Here is a 15,395-nt window from a genome sequence, read left to right on the forward strand (position 1 = left end):
TCCATGTGTGTATAGGTAGCGCCTCAGTGGAAGGATGGGTGCAAGGGTAATGTCTGGGTCATTGGATGAGTGCATGGATAGTGCCTGAGTGAAGGGTTGAGTGGTGCAAGAGTAGTGACTGAGTGATCACATTACTGCATGAGCAGTGCCCGAGTGATTACATGAGTTCAGGGGTTCTGCCTGGGTGATTGGAAGAGTGCATGGGTAGTGCCTGAATGCAGAGATAATCCGTGGGTCATTGGATGACTGCATGTTTATTGTCTGAGTGGATAAATGAGTGCATGTGTAATGCTTGAGTGAATTGTTGACTGGAACAGTAGTACCAAAATGATTACATAAGTACATGAGTTGTGCCTTGCTGATTGAATTACTGTAGGGGTAGCACTTGGGTGATTCTATGAGTGCATGGGAACTACCTAAGTGAAAGTATGCGTACAAGGCTAATATTTGAGACACTGGATAAGTGCATGGGTAGTCCTTGAGGGAATGGATGAGTGAATGGGTAGTGCCTGAGTGACTTTGTGAGTGCAAGGGTAATGACTGGATGCTTTGATCAGTGCATCGGTACTGCCTGACTGCAAGGATGACAGCAAGAGTAATGCCAGGGTCATTGGATGATTGCATGGGCAGTGCATGAGTCATTGTATGAGTGCATGGGTAGTCCTTGAGGAAGTGGCTGAGAAAATAGGTAATGCCTGAGTGAATGGTTGAGTGCAAGAGTAATGCCTAAGTGATTGCATGACTGCATGAGTAGTGCCTGGGTGATTACATGAGTGACAGAATACTGTGGGGGTGATTGGATGAGTGCATTGGAAGTACTTGAGTGGAAGCATGGGTCCAAAGGAAATGCCTGGGTCATTGGATGAGTGCATAGGTAGTGCCTGAGTGAATGCTTGAGTGCAACAGTAGTGCCTGAGTAATTGTGTGAGTGCATGGGCACTGCCTGGGTGATTGCATAAGTGCAGTGGTACTGCCTGGGTGATTGGATGAGTGCATGGATAGCACTGGAGTGACTTCATGAGTACAATGGTAATGACTGGGTGCTTAGATTAGTGCATTGGTACTGCCTGAGTAAAATGATGACTACAAGAGTAATGCCTGGGTCATTGGATGAGTGCATGAGTAGTACCTAAGTGAATGGTTTAGTGCAAGAGTAGTGCCTAAGTCATGGCATGAGTCTATGGGTAGTGCCTCGTAAGCATGGGCGAAATTTGCGAATTCGCGTTCCGCGAATTCTCAGATTTCCCTGCGAAATCGCAAAAAAAATCCGCAAATTAGCAAATTTTCCAGCGAAACTGCAGATTATTTTGCAATTTGCCCTGGAGTACTTTCTACTGGCTAATCCAGTAAGTGCACCCTCATTGGGTAATGTATAGTGCTTTTACTACACTGAAGCTGCGTAAAGGGCCAGAAGACGTGTCTCCAGTGACCATGTGTGCCTGTAACACAGGCACAGGCACACATGGTCACTGGAGACACATCTTCTGGCCCTTTACGCAGCTACAGTGTAGTAAAAGCACTATGGGCCAGATTTACAAGCCGCTTGCGCCTCTTTTGCGCCGCAGTTTCGTCACTTTTGTGACGCAGCGGCAGCACAAAAGATGAGCCATGGTGCTGGGTATTAACAACATTACGCATCTGAGAGATGCATCACGTTGTAAAGCCCTGCGCCATCAGGAGGCGTTCCAGCGCAGGGGAGGGCGTTCCTGCGCAGGAACGCCTCCAAAAAATGGCTGAGTTAAATCTACAAGATTTCACTTAGTCACTTTTAGGCCAATGCTGCGTCAAAACCCTGCGCCTGCTTGAAGCAGGTGCAAGGCTTGACGCAGCATTGGGGAGATAGGGCCCCCCAGAGCATTGCTGGAGCTGCGTCCATCAATGCTGAGAGATGCGTCACGTTGTAAAGCCCTGTGCCATCAGGAGGCGTTCCGGCGCAGGGGAGGGCGTTCCTGCGCAGGAACGCCTCCTAAAAGTGGCTGAGTGAAATCTACAAGATTTCACTCAGTCACTTTTAGGCAAATTCTGTGTCAAAACCCTGCGCCTGCTTGAAGCAGGCGCAAGGCTTGACGCAGCATTGGGGAGATAAGGCCCTCCGGGCATTGCTGGAGCTGCGTCGCGCTTGCGACGCAGCTCCAGAATTGCGCTGCTTTTACGGCACAGATGCGTCACGCATTTGTGCCGTTTTTCCCTCATGGTGCGCCGCATTGTAAATGCGGCGGACCATGGCCGGCGGAGCTACGGCGCACAATAACTGGCGCTTCCCTGGGGATGCGCCAGTTATTGTAAATCTGCCCTATACATTTAGCCAACGAGGGAACACTTACTGATTAGACAGTAGAAAGTACTCCAGTTGAGTAGAGGTATTGCACAAAACGGTGGCATCTAGGTGGACAAACACGCAGGGCGGGATTCATTCTGCCCCCTGTTAGACTCATTTTTTTGTGCCCTTCTGCCCTCTGTTAGACTCGTTTTTCCCTTGTTTTTCTGCCCTTCTGCCATCTGTTAGACTTGGTTTTCCCTTGTTTTTCTGCCCTTCTGCCCCCTGTTAGACTCGTTTTTTGTGCCCTTCTGCCCTCTGTTATTCCCTTGTTTTTGTGCCCTTCTCCCCTCTGTTAGACTCGTTTTCTGTAACCTTCTGCCCTCTGTTAGACTCGTTTTTGTGCCTTTCTGCCCCCTGTTAGACTCGTTTTTTGTGCCCTTCTGCCCTCTGTTAGACTCATTTTTCCCTTGTTTTTCTGCCCTTCTGCCCTTTGTTAAACTGCTTTTTGTGCCTTTCCGCCCTCTGCATCACCACATCATCACTCAGCGCTACCCCAGTATCCCTCAGCACCACCACATTATCACTCAGCACCACCACAGCACCACTCAGTACCACCACAGCACCACTCAGCACCACCACAGCATCACTCAGCACAACCACAGCACCACTTAGCACCACCACAGCATCACTCAGCACCACCACAGCATCACTCAGCACCACCACAGCACCACCACAGCATCACTCAGCACCACCACAGCACCACTCAGCTCCACCACAGCACCACTCAGCACCACCACAGCACCACTCAGCGCCACCACAGCATCACTCAGCACCACCACAGCTTCACTCAGCGCCACCACATTATCACTCAGCATCACCACAGCACCACTCAGCACCACTCAGCCCCACCACAGCATCACTCAGTACCACCACAGCATCACTCAGCACCACCACAGCACCACTCAGCACCACCCCAGCATCACTCAACACCATCCCAGTATCACTCAGCACCACCACTCAGCATCACCACAGCACCACTCAGCACCACCACAGCACCACTCAGCGCCACCCCAGCATCAATCTGCGCAACCATTCAACAACAACTGGTTCAAATATGTTCTCTCAATGTTTCAAGCTTTATTACCAATATCACAAAAATATGTTAGTATTTCACTTCTGTTCTTGGATTTTTGTCACAATAAAATACACTGATCATAATCTTCACAAAAGTTATTTACAAAAGTTTAAGCTATTGCCATTATAAATTAAAATCACTTTTACTTAAGTATTAATCATTTAAAAAAATTAAAAGCCATTGTAATTTGTAATATCAATACATCTAAGTCACGTAAATACAAAACATGTTGCATTACAAATGCTATAGGTGTCACATTTGTGAAAGTTATAACTATTGGCATTGTTGAAGACCTGGCTTTTCTCCCAATAATATTCTTTCGGCCCTCGGTGAGTTGCTGTGTTGTGTACTTTTTTCCAGTTCTCTTTGCCAAAGCGCCGGGACACTCCTTGGAGTAGCCGTGCGCTATAAAAGAGACCATATAAAATAACATAACATAACATAACATAAATGACAAAGTTATTAATTTGGCTATTTTCAAAACCAACACATAAATTAAAAAAATTGTCATTTGCAAGACCAATAGCTCAAACTTTCCTAATGCGAGACCTATTGCATTGCAAATGCTTGTTTTTATATCTGTCAGTGCTTCCTGTTGAGGTTTAATTTTCGTGACAGGTGCCTCATTGCCTACTTGTAACTATTCTGTGACCCTGCTTCAAGGGTCAGAGCAGGGTCAGAGAATTGTTGCAAGTAGGCAACGAGGCGCCAGGAAGCACTTACAGGCTTATAGCAGCAGGTGCCCAAAGTTGAAGTTAATTTCTTTGTAACCCTTTTGTAAAAGGTTACAAAAAATGACCTTCAACTTTTGCACCTGCTGCTGCAACCCTGTAAGTGCTTGGCTGAAAATTCGTCCCCGCTGATTCGCGAATTTTACTGAGATTTCACGCGATTCGCGGATCGGGAAATCACGGAAAATCCACAAATTCCGTGAGCGGAACGAATTCTCAGCCCATGCTTAGTGCCTTGATGATTGCATGAGTGCAGGGGTAGTGCCTGGGTGAATGGATGAGTGCATGGGAAGTACCCGAGTAAATGCATGGGTGCAAGGCCAATGCCTAGATCATTGGATAAGTGCATGGGTAGTCCTTGAGGGAATGGATGAGTGCATAGGTAGTGCCTGTGTGAATGCTTAAGTGCAGGAGTATTGCCTGAACCTTTGTATAAGTATGTAGGTAGCACCTGGGTGATTGTATGAGTGTCGGGATAGTGCCTTGGTGATTGTATTAGTACATGAGAAGTACCTGAATGAAAGTATGGATGCAAGGATAATGCCTGGCTGATTGGATGAGTGTATGGGTAGTGCTGGAGTGAATGGTTGAGCGCATCGGTAGTGCCTGAGTAAAAGGTTGAGTGCAAGAGTAGTGGCTGAGTGATTGCATAACTGCATGGGTAGTGCCGAAGTGATTGTATGAGTGCATGGGTAGTGCCCGGGTGATTACATGAGTACAGGAGTAGGGCCTGAGTGAATGGATGAGTGCAAGGGTACTACCTGAGTGAATGGCTGAATGCAAGAGTAGTACTGTGTGAAAGAAAGAATGCAAGGGTAATGACTGTGTTTTCCTATTAGTGCAAGACTTGTGCTTCAGAGATTGGATAAGTGCATGGGTAGTGTCTACGTGAAAGGATGACTGTCTGCCTGATTACATGAGCAACAAAATGATCACTTACAAGTAGTCTAAAGGATCAACATTATTTATATTAGAAATAAATAACATATAATTAAACTTTAAACATTTTTTCACAGTATCCTGCATATTATATTATGTATTCTTACCTTTTAGTAATTTAAATACATTACTCAGTAGAAGTATTTTAGAGTAGTATTCTCCTAAACAGCATTAAAATTATTTTCAAACTTCAACAATACCTACAATAAAGAAGAAGAAAACCTGTTATTTATGATAATATATTACAGAAATCATATTTTTAGGAACTCAACTTTCATTTAGAATTATATAACATTTGCAGATTCCCTTTTTTTGCTGTTCTCAGATTCCACTTAACTTCACCAGACACAGTGATGCAGTTTTAGATACAGGCTTTTCCAAAGAATCCATTTTAGCATGTACCTTGTTTCGTCAAAACACCAATTCTTATGTCTTGAAGAATATTTCTGTAATCTTCATCACTTGCTTGTCGCAGATTCTTAACAAGTTCTTTATATTCAAAATGTAACCAAATGTTCACATTTTCAATACTTCCCAAAGATTTCCTAGTATCTTCCTGGACAAGTTTTTAAAAGCAGGTTGTCCTTTTACAGGAGTAAGTTGTAGTAGATCTCCGAACCCAATGAAATATTTTCCTCTAAACAGAACATCGTAATTTGTTTTTAAAATCTGTTGCATTCTTAAATGTACAAAGGTAAACATTAAGTTTGAGACCATGCTCACCTCATCCTTATAAGTTTAATTTTCTTCAGTACTCTTGAGACTTGATATCAAGCTTCTCCAGATAGCTTCTAACATTTCAATTTATTATCATGTTCTACTGGTAGCATAAGTAATCAATGTAAAGTAATCCCTTTAATGTTGTGTGCTGCTAATCCAGTTGGAGCTGTTACAACACAAAATAAATGTGATTATGTAGTTTTGTGTAGATAACTGGTCAGAACTTTAATTAAGAAACGTTTTCATGTTCCAGCTTGACCGCTGATCTACATTAGAATAGGTTTAAATAATGAACATTGGCTTTCTTTTTTTTCATGTAGCAAACCGTGTTGTATCTTTTCTTTCACTTGTAGATATATTTCTTTCAGTTCAATATTTAGTTGCTCTTCTAACTTTTCCAACTGAATAATATCCTATTGTGCTTGTTGCATTGCAGTTTCTACCTCATTAATGGCTATTGCAGCTTCATATTAGATAATTGGTTGTCCCAGTGGATCTTGACTTAGTGGACCAGAACGTTGACTATCTTGAGAACTTTCTCTAGCTATTTCAGCTGCAATAGTTCTTGTACTCTTGTTCAATCTCATCATTTAACATTTGTAGATATATAGGGAAAAGTGTGCACTGAATACTATCTTTACTTGCATTAAAAGAATCTTCATAGCAGTCGAAATCTACAAGTAACTCTGTTTCACTATGCCAAGGCTTGAACAGTTGCAGAAGTGCTAAATCAAAAAATTCCCTCTTATCTGGACTTTTGCAACTTAGTTTTCTGTGGTTAATAAGATTTCCTTTGGCGCGCTCGCTGACTCATCCTACTGTGCCACCCTTTCTGCCTCCATTGATTCATATTTCTCAATGAATGCAGGTACTGCATCATCCGCCGGGGTGGAATGGGACGCCTTTAAGGCTGTTCTTCATGGATACACCATCAAACCAACATACAGCGCCCGAAAGCCACTGCCCGCTGCGCTCCACACTCATGAGTCAGAAATACAGAGATGAGAGCAACACATTTCCACTGAACCCCGGGTTGGCCCTTCTCAGCCCACTCCCGCCTGGCAGACAAGAGCGCAATGGACAACCTTTGCGCACTAGACTACAAGACATATCTGGTGTGCAGACACAAGGAGGCAAGACAGGCAAGCTACTTGCATGGCTACTGAGATCCAATACTTACCTACCCCCCATCACAGCCATTCACACCTCTGTCGGGACTCTTGTGAACATGCAGAAAGTCATTAATCAGTCATTTTATGAATATTATACAGTGCTGTATGTGGCCCCAGCCATGCATGAACCTATTTCCATTCAGGACTTTCTTACGGAGGTACAACTCCCTCAGATTACATCAGCACACTACGATTCCCTAGAAGACCCCATCGCGGTGGATGAGATCATGGATACCATCGGACAGCTGGCGACTGGCAAGACGCCAGGGACAGACAGCTGGCCTTTGGAGTTTTATTCCACCTACTCCGCACAACTAACACCTAGGTTAGCCAATGTGTATGCCAAGGCCTTTGAGAAGGGCGCGCTGTCGCCCACTCTAAAGGAGGTAACGCTAGTGATCCTAACGAAGCCAGGCCTCATATCGCCCTTTGTTGATGTTGAACATCGATTAAAAGATCCTTGGGAAATTACTGGCGAATAGGTTAATCGCAGCAGTCCCCCTCTTGGTCCACGAGGTTCCGAATGGCTTCATACCAGGGCGAAACAGTGGCCTGAATCTACACCGTATGTTTGCATTATTGGGGTGGGCAAGGGGTGAGGCGGAGATATCCTGGATAGTATCCTTAGACATCGAGAAGGCATTCAACACTTTGAGCTGGGATTATTTGATAGAGGTGTTGACAGGGTTCAGCATCGGCCCCAACTTCATATGGTGGATACGACTGCTGTATTGCGAGCCGCAAGCTAGGGTGAAGACGGGTTGCACCTTCTCTCTGCTTTTCCTGATAGCGCGAGGTACACGCCAAGGTTGCCCCCTGTCACCGATTCTCTTTGCCTTGGCTATGGAGCCATTGGCATGCAGACTGTGGCAATGGGTAATAGACTGTGGCCTACACGTCAATCGCCGTTGGCACAAAGTGTCGCTATATGCGGATGACGCGTTCATCTGTCTGCGAGGCCGGACTGAGGTACTACAGTTAATTATGGTCCTCTTAGATGAACATGCACGGGTCTCCGGACTCCGAGTCAACTGGTCTAAATCGGTGGTGTTTCCGATGACACCCATGTCGCCGGCACAGAGACGGCGGCACCAGACACACCATTGGCATGGGCATTTGACACTTTTAAATACCTGGGGGTCCAGGTCTACCATCTGGGCGCAGATACTATTGACAGCAATCTAGGTCGGGCCCTAACTAGAGCATGCCCGACTCTCCCGTTCTGGCTGGGCCTCTCCTTATCTTCCATTTAAAGGGTGGCCATCTCTAAAATGCTGGTCCTATCGCGCCTTTAGTACTTCTTCTACACACTTCACTACCACCTGCCCGGGAAACTTTTCAAGGAGCTGGAATCCTTTCTAGTTTCCCTGATATGGGGGAACTCAAGGGCCAGGGAAGCTCTTCGTAAATCATACCTGCCATTATCGGATGGCAGTTTAGAAGCCCCAAATTACGAGTGATATTATGCCACGGCACAACTGCAGTGGCCAATGTGATGGTTAGATAAGAGCAATCTCACCGAGCTGGCCATAGTGGCTCTGTCTTGGGATCCCCAGTATTACTGGAATGGATGTTAAGCACAACTACTCTGACCCAGAAATACCAAGGTAACATCTTAATGGCAGCGGCCAGAAGGAGCTGGTCCAGATACGTGATGCCCAAGGACCGGAAAAAAGCAAAAAGAACAATTGATGGACAGAATGCAGAACGATGTCATCCATTTACCCCAGTACAGACATCTGGGCCTAAATCCATCCATTTTTTTTACTCATAATGCCATTCTAGTTCGGACCCAGCCCTATGCAAATTAGTCTTGACCCTGCACCCAATGGAAACAGTCCAGCCCGAACTGCCAGGCCAGGTCTTCCCTGGACAGGAAAAAAGCAACCTAGGACCGGTTTCAATTGAATTATCCACATTATTCCACATTTTCAAAATCACTGGATTGTAGTAATTAATATACTTTGAATCTGCAGTTCTTTTTAAGTTATATGTATTCTTCAGAGATTTCTGAGTTGTTGTATGCCTTACTGCTGACATAACACTATTTACTCTTCCTTTAAGAAATTATTGAACGTGGGAATCCAAAACGACATTTTATATAAAATTTCCGTTTAAACTTGTAGTTTCATCAACAGCATTTTCCACATCCATGACTTTGAAACCGTAAAACTTGTTGTCTCAAGCTTTTTTCTTCTCCTGCTCTTGTGCTCTTGGAATTGCACAGGTAGCATACTGTTTGATAAAAGATAAAACACTTTCATCAGTATCAGTTCCAAATTTTGGAGCATTCTTGATCCATAATAGCATGTGTACAATGGGAGCACCTCTGGCTTGGTACTACTTTATCCAAACGAAATCTGTTACCTCTCCAAGAGGTGGAATATCTTTACTGCACATAAATGACATCATAGCTTGAAACTTATGGTTAAAATACCTGCAGACATTTACAGGATCCAAGGAACAGAGTTCTCCAGCTGTCTTCAATTCAATGTTTGTAACATTTGGAATGTCCTTCTCGTAGAAATTCAGGTAAATCGTCCCACGCATATTCAGCACAGCTAAGTCTTACAAACCATGTAGGAGTACCTAAGTTTCTTGACATACATTTAAGTTCTGTGACAACGATACAAATATTCAAACCATGTAGGAGTACCTAAGTTTCTTCACATACTTTTAAGTTCTCTGTGAAGACGATATGATGATACAAATACTCATTGGTACCACATTGACACGCCATCAAAATATAGGCAAAAGCAGCTGTTGGAGGGAGGACTGCCAGTTTGTCCACCAGGCCAATCACAATGTGCCTACCCGCCAATTATGTGACTATGGTGGTAAAACCTCCACACCTGAGTTGGCGATTGTAACAGATATAAGGCAGAAGCTCACCTTTTCTCACTTTCACACGTTCTTTTCCACCATGGACCCGAACTTCCAAGTCCTGCTATTGCTGCTTGACGATGAACAAAATAAACACAGTTGTGGACGGAATCTAAGCCAAGCTCCACTTTTACCTGTTACCTTTCTGTTAACATTTGCACTGAACTCTTGCATTTTTAAGTCTCTCATACAAGCAATAGCATATCAATGTGCAATGCATATGTCAGTTATGTTGATGTTTAAGAAATTTTATGAAACATACCTGTATTATCACATTGTATGTATCAATTTGGTGCAAGCTGCCTTAACACAATGAACACTTGCACATAAAAGGATATCAAATCAAAAATCAAAAAGTCACTATAGAGGTGTGTTTAAATACATTTTGAAAATTCTCACATCAAAAACATATGCAACATCATTGGGATTAATGCAATGTAACATGATGTGGAAATTGCACGAGACAATGTCCGTCCCAAATTTGAAGTATTTAACATATACATTCATGTAACATTTCCCCTCATCTAACGCAAGTCCTGTACTGTATCCAATTTCAATAGTCACAATATTTTATAAGCTACAATGCATATGTGCTCATACTGATCCGTAATCAAGGTGAAACAAACACACCTGTAGTAACACATCCAAAAACATTCCTACACCTCAATTAGTTGGTGCAAGCGGAAATTATTATGATGAATGCCTGCACCTAAATTCAAATGACCATCACATACAATGTTAACCAGTATATGCGATAAAAAATAGACATTAAAAAAATCTGTTGTATTGCCCGGCATCATGGTAAAGAAAAATAAGTACTTCACATTTTAGTCAGCAAAATTGCAAAGGAAATTTAATGCTAAGACTAAATTTGTGAAATCACAATCATGGATTTATTTCAAACAATGAGATTTCTCTCAATATACTTCAAAAGCCATATGGCAGTCCATACTATTTCCACAAAGTCCTGTGCACTATTGAGTGGTGGCACAAAGCTTGTTCCCTAATTCACTACCAAGGGGAACCTCATCAGGAAGGGGCATGTAGTGGGCAGAGCAAGCACCTCCAAGATCTTACTTGGGAGGGAGGCGTTTGGGTTTGGGAGGTGTGGTCTTGGGTTTGGGGGTTGACATTTGGGAGGGGTATTTTTGTTTAGTCGGGTGGTTTCTGGTTTTGGAGAGTAAGGTTGGGATGTGGAAGGGGTGGGTTGGTGTGTTGGAGGGGTAGCTTTGCATTTGATAGTGGGTTGTGTTTTGGAAGGGGTCAGGGCAAAGGCAAAAAGGTTGAGGTACATGTAGGTGTGGTGGTGCAGGTGGGTGTGGTGGTAGGTGTGGTGTCTTTGGGCATGCTGGTGCATATGGGTGCAGTGTCTTTGGGTGTGCTGGTGATGGTTCAAAAGGGTGTGCTGGTGGGTGCAGTGTCTGTGGGTTGGCTGGTGGTGGTGCATGTGGGAGTGTTTATGAGTGCGGTGTGTGTAGATATGCTGGTGGTGATGCATGTGTGCGTGTGGCGGTGCATTGTCTGTGGGTGTGCTAGTGGCAGGGGTGGTAGATATATGTGTGTGGTAGGTGTGGTGCCTGTGGGTGTGCTGGTGGTGCTTGTGTATGTGTGTGCGGTGGGTGCAGTGTCTGTGGGTATGGTGGTGGTGCATGTGGGTATGGTGGAGGGTGCGGCATCTGTGGGTGTGCTGGTAGTGGTACATAAGGGTGTGATGGTAGGTATGGTGTCTGTCTGTTTAAGTGTGTGCCTCTGTTTGTTGTTGTTGTTGTTGTTTGTTTGTGTGTGTGCTGCTTGGGTGAGTTGGAGTGGGTGCATGCAAAGTTGTGAGTGTGCTTGGGACAGAGCTGGGAATAGGGTATTGGAATGGGGAAGTGGGTCACAAGGTAGGGATGGTTGGAAGACTGCGGTCAGTGAGAAGGACAGAACTTGAAAAGACCGCTGTAGGCCAGACATACCATTATGAATGCCTTCCAGATAAGCTGCCATGTGTTGCATATGGCAGCTAAGCCCCTGGATGGCATTCAGGAAGGCAATCTGGCCTAGAGCAATGCAGCAAAGGAAGTCAATTGACTCCTCAACCTGTGCAGCCGGGAGGACAGAGTGTGAGGTGCCTGCAGCAAAGGAGATCCCCCCCTTTTAGGGGTTGGGATTGGCTAACGGGGGCAGAGCAATAAGGAGGATAGAAATGGATGCCTGGGTGGTGGACAAGGATGCAGGTGTAACTCGAGCAGTAGGGTTCACCACCACTAGGACCTGGTTGCTTCGGGAGGCCTTCAAAGAAGATATCAAGCTGGGGGCCTCCATGCCACTCCCCTCACCCTCCATGGCATTGTGTGCCCAGGTGTCAGTGATCTCACCAGCTGACACACAGTGGTCAGATACTACCCCACCTTGTGTCAACATCTCCTTTGCCATTACCAAATGATGCTGAAAAGACACATACAGTAGTTCTATTGTAGCTGTGTGAATAGAACTGATCCATAACTTTGAGCACAAAACATTTTCCTAGTTTCCATATTGCACCTGCTACAAGGCTCACACATCTTGGTTCTTTACATCATCATCTCATGTATGTGGGGAACATCTTCTGAAACTATTTGGTCACAGATTTGCAATTCCCCATGATAGCTCCTACATCATATCTATGATCTTGACTCTTAATAATATCCATTCCTCTAAAGGAACTGTTGAACACCTCTGAATGGTTGGCCTTTGTTCTCCAGAATAACAAACTTTTGTCACCATACCAATACAGATATACACCAAAAATATCTTTGGACACTGTGTGTACAAGGTCCAAAAAGCTGCATTAAGGACATATACTAAAAATAAAATATTAATCAATGTGTGTCAACAAATACTGGAATTGTGTGCTAATATTTGTAGAAACTTAAAGCCTGTCCTTTGTTTGGCCATTTCACAATGGTAACACTTAGCTCAAATAACACAAGCATAGCACAAATGTACAACATATTATATGGTGTCAGTTCTGAAGTAGCTTATCAATGTCTCACACACTATCGATTTACCTATGCTGTTGAAGAAATTCAGACATATTGTTGTTGTGGATTGACAAATGACTTCAATAGCATAAGTAATTGCATTGGGCTTGATACATTTCTAATCCACTGTAGTACAGAGCAACTTCACTTTTGACTCCAAAATATCTCAACTTATTTCAAGACTGTCTCACCACTGTGAAATTGTTGAACACGATTTGGTGGCTTTCCCCTTAGGCAGAAAGTGATACCACATCACAGTAAATATGACATACATTGATTCACATATGATGCCCACATCAAAGAATCAAATGCAATTGACAATAGGAAAAAGCTCACACCTTGATGCATTTCAAAATTTTCCAAACGAGTCAAGAGTTGGGGACAGATTTTGAGTATTCAAGACGAGATACTCCAGTATATGTATGAAAGAACATGCAATCTTCCAAAATCCCTTCAAGTATCCAATTTTTTCACCATCATTGAGTTCTCATCAGGGCATAACAAAGGACATTTAAAAATGGTTTGGGATATGTGTTACTCTGTGACCATTGTGTACACATTCCTGTTTGTGTTTCTACAAAAACTGAATGACTATCACAATTATTTGTCCAGAAAGAGACTGGCTTAAACACATATTTGTGGAGGAGTAAAACATCATGGACATCTCTTGCTTTTAACAGGTATGAAACAGTATATCTGATGTAAAACATAACTAGGATATGGGTGGACTCCAAAATGCAGCCATTAATTCTGATGTGCCTAGTGATTTTGGCTCACATGTTTACTCTTGTATGTGTAAAATCCCAACTTACCAATGTGACGTATGGAACATCCACTGTATCATAAGTGCATAGTATGCTATGCCACATGAAATTGGTCTATCATTATATCATCCACGATAGTGTAGGAGCATCACATATGACACAACAAAGACTAATGACCTGTTTAGAACCACTGTCCCTCATGACATTAAGCAACCTGATGTTTATATGTAGTTTATGCAGACATGTGTCTGCTCAGAACAGTCCTTTGGTAGTGAATAGGAATCAGGTGGGATCTTTTCCAACAAATTAATATACAAAGCACATCATCAGACACATTGTCAAAACTTACACCTTCGAAAGCATTGGACATGGTTCACCATTAATGTTGATCGGGAAAATCCTGGTTGTAACAAAATATTTGCCATGTAACATGTAAAACTCAAACATTAATTTACCCCTGTTTCTCGAATATGAATTTGCCTTGAAAAAAATGAAAGACGAGGCATTTTAGCAAAACAGGAACAGTTAGTTTCATTAAACGCAGCAGCCAGGATACCTGGCAACAGAGTCAGGTCTGAAGACTGACTCAAAGCCTTTTGGTTGTTTTGTAAATTACATGAAAAGTTACAAAACCATTTGCATATCCGTTTGGAGACAGAAATCACAGCCTAGTCACTTGGCCATAAATCCGGTCATTCAATAAGTGCAGATGAGTCTCGACCTTGTGTGGGCACAATGTGGGGCCAGTGGGTGCTTGTCCAGATGGCCAGCATGTGGAGCACATGATCACTGTGTGTAGTGTGCATGCTGTGTTCTGATTGGCTGAGTGTTCCTAACTTAGTGTGGCATCTGACTTCATGGTGTTTTTGAAAAATGTGCCCCTCCGTCCAAATGTGTTTTTTTGGAGCCAATCTCCTAAGACCATTGTGGTGTTGCTGCCTATCTGTGAGATCAATCTGGGTTATTCCTGTTTACGCATTTTTCTAGGAGTTACGTGTCACTCCACCTGTGATCTGTCAATCAGTTGCTTAAAGGCTTAGGTTGCAAGGCCTTCTTGACCACATATTTCTTACTCTGGGTTGATGGGGAGGTCATATCGGGTGGATTCGAGAAGTTCATTGTTACATGTACATATATCATGGCGTACATCAATATTGTATTTATCAATATCAACACCCACTTGGACTCGCAACTGCCCATCAAGTTGGGTATAGGCCACTGAATGAAAGCGAGCCATTAGGGGTCTGGGTGTGGGACATGCACATTCCCAATTTGGGAGGACTACCCAAGCTGGACTTCTTACTTTCTAGTCCAGTGTTGTGGGTTCTCCCACCTCTTCCTGTAACGGAGGCTGTGCTGCTTGTGGACCCCCAGGGTCTGCACCTTCCTAGCAATGGCCTTCCAGATATTCTGCTTCTAATGGGTGTTGACCTGTATAGACACACAAAATTGAAGAAAAAAAGAATGTTTTGGTGACTTTTTGTTTGTCTGTATTGATGTAACACAATTTTACTACATCCATCACAAGCATGACTCATACGTTACCATACAACATGTGTATTTTCACATGGATGCTGACCATAAGAAAGATATTAATGCCCACTTTTGTAGTAACCTGTTGACTACCTTCATGCCATGACATTCCTTAAACTCACTAATTCAGGCCAGTGACATCATCTAGCACAGGGGGCTCCTACATTTTCTGTGATGCGAGGTACTTCAGATCAGTACATAACATTGTGAAATACTGAAGGCTAAATTACTTGCGCATTGTTATCAGACACCCTCA

This window comes from Lissotriton vulgaris, chromosome 11 (genome assembly GCF_964263255.1).
Source record: "Lissotriton vulgaris chromosome 11, aLisVul1.2, whole genome shotgun sequence".
In the NCBI taxonomy this organism is placed as follows: Eukaryota; Metazoa; Chordata; class Amphibia; order Caudata; family Salamandridae; genus Lissotriton; species Lissotriton vulgaris.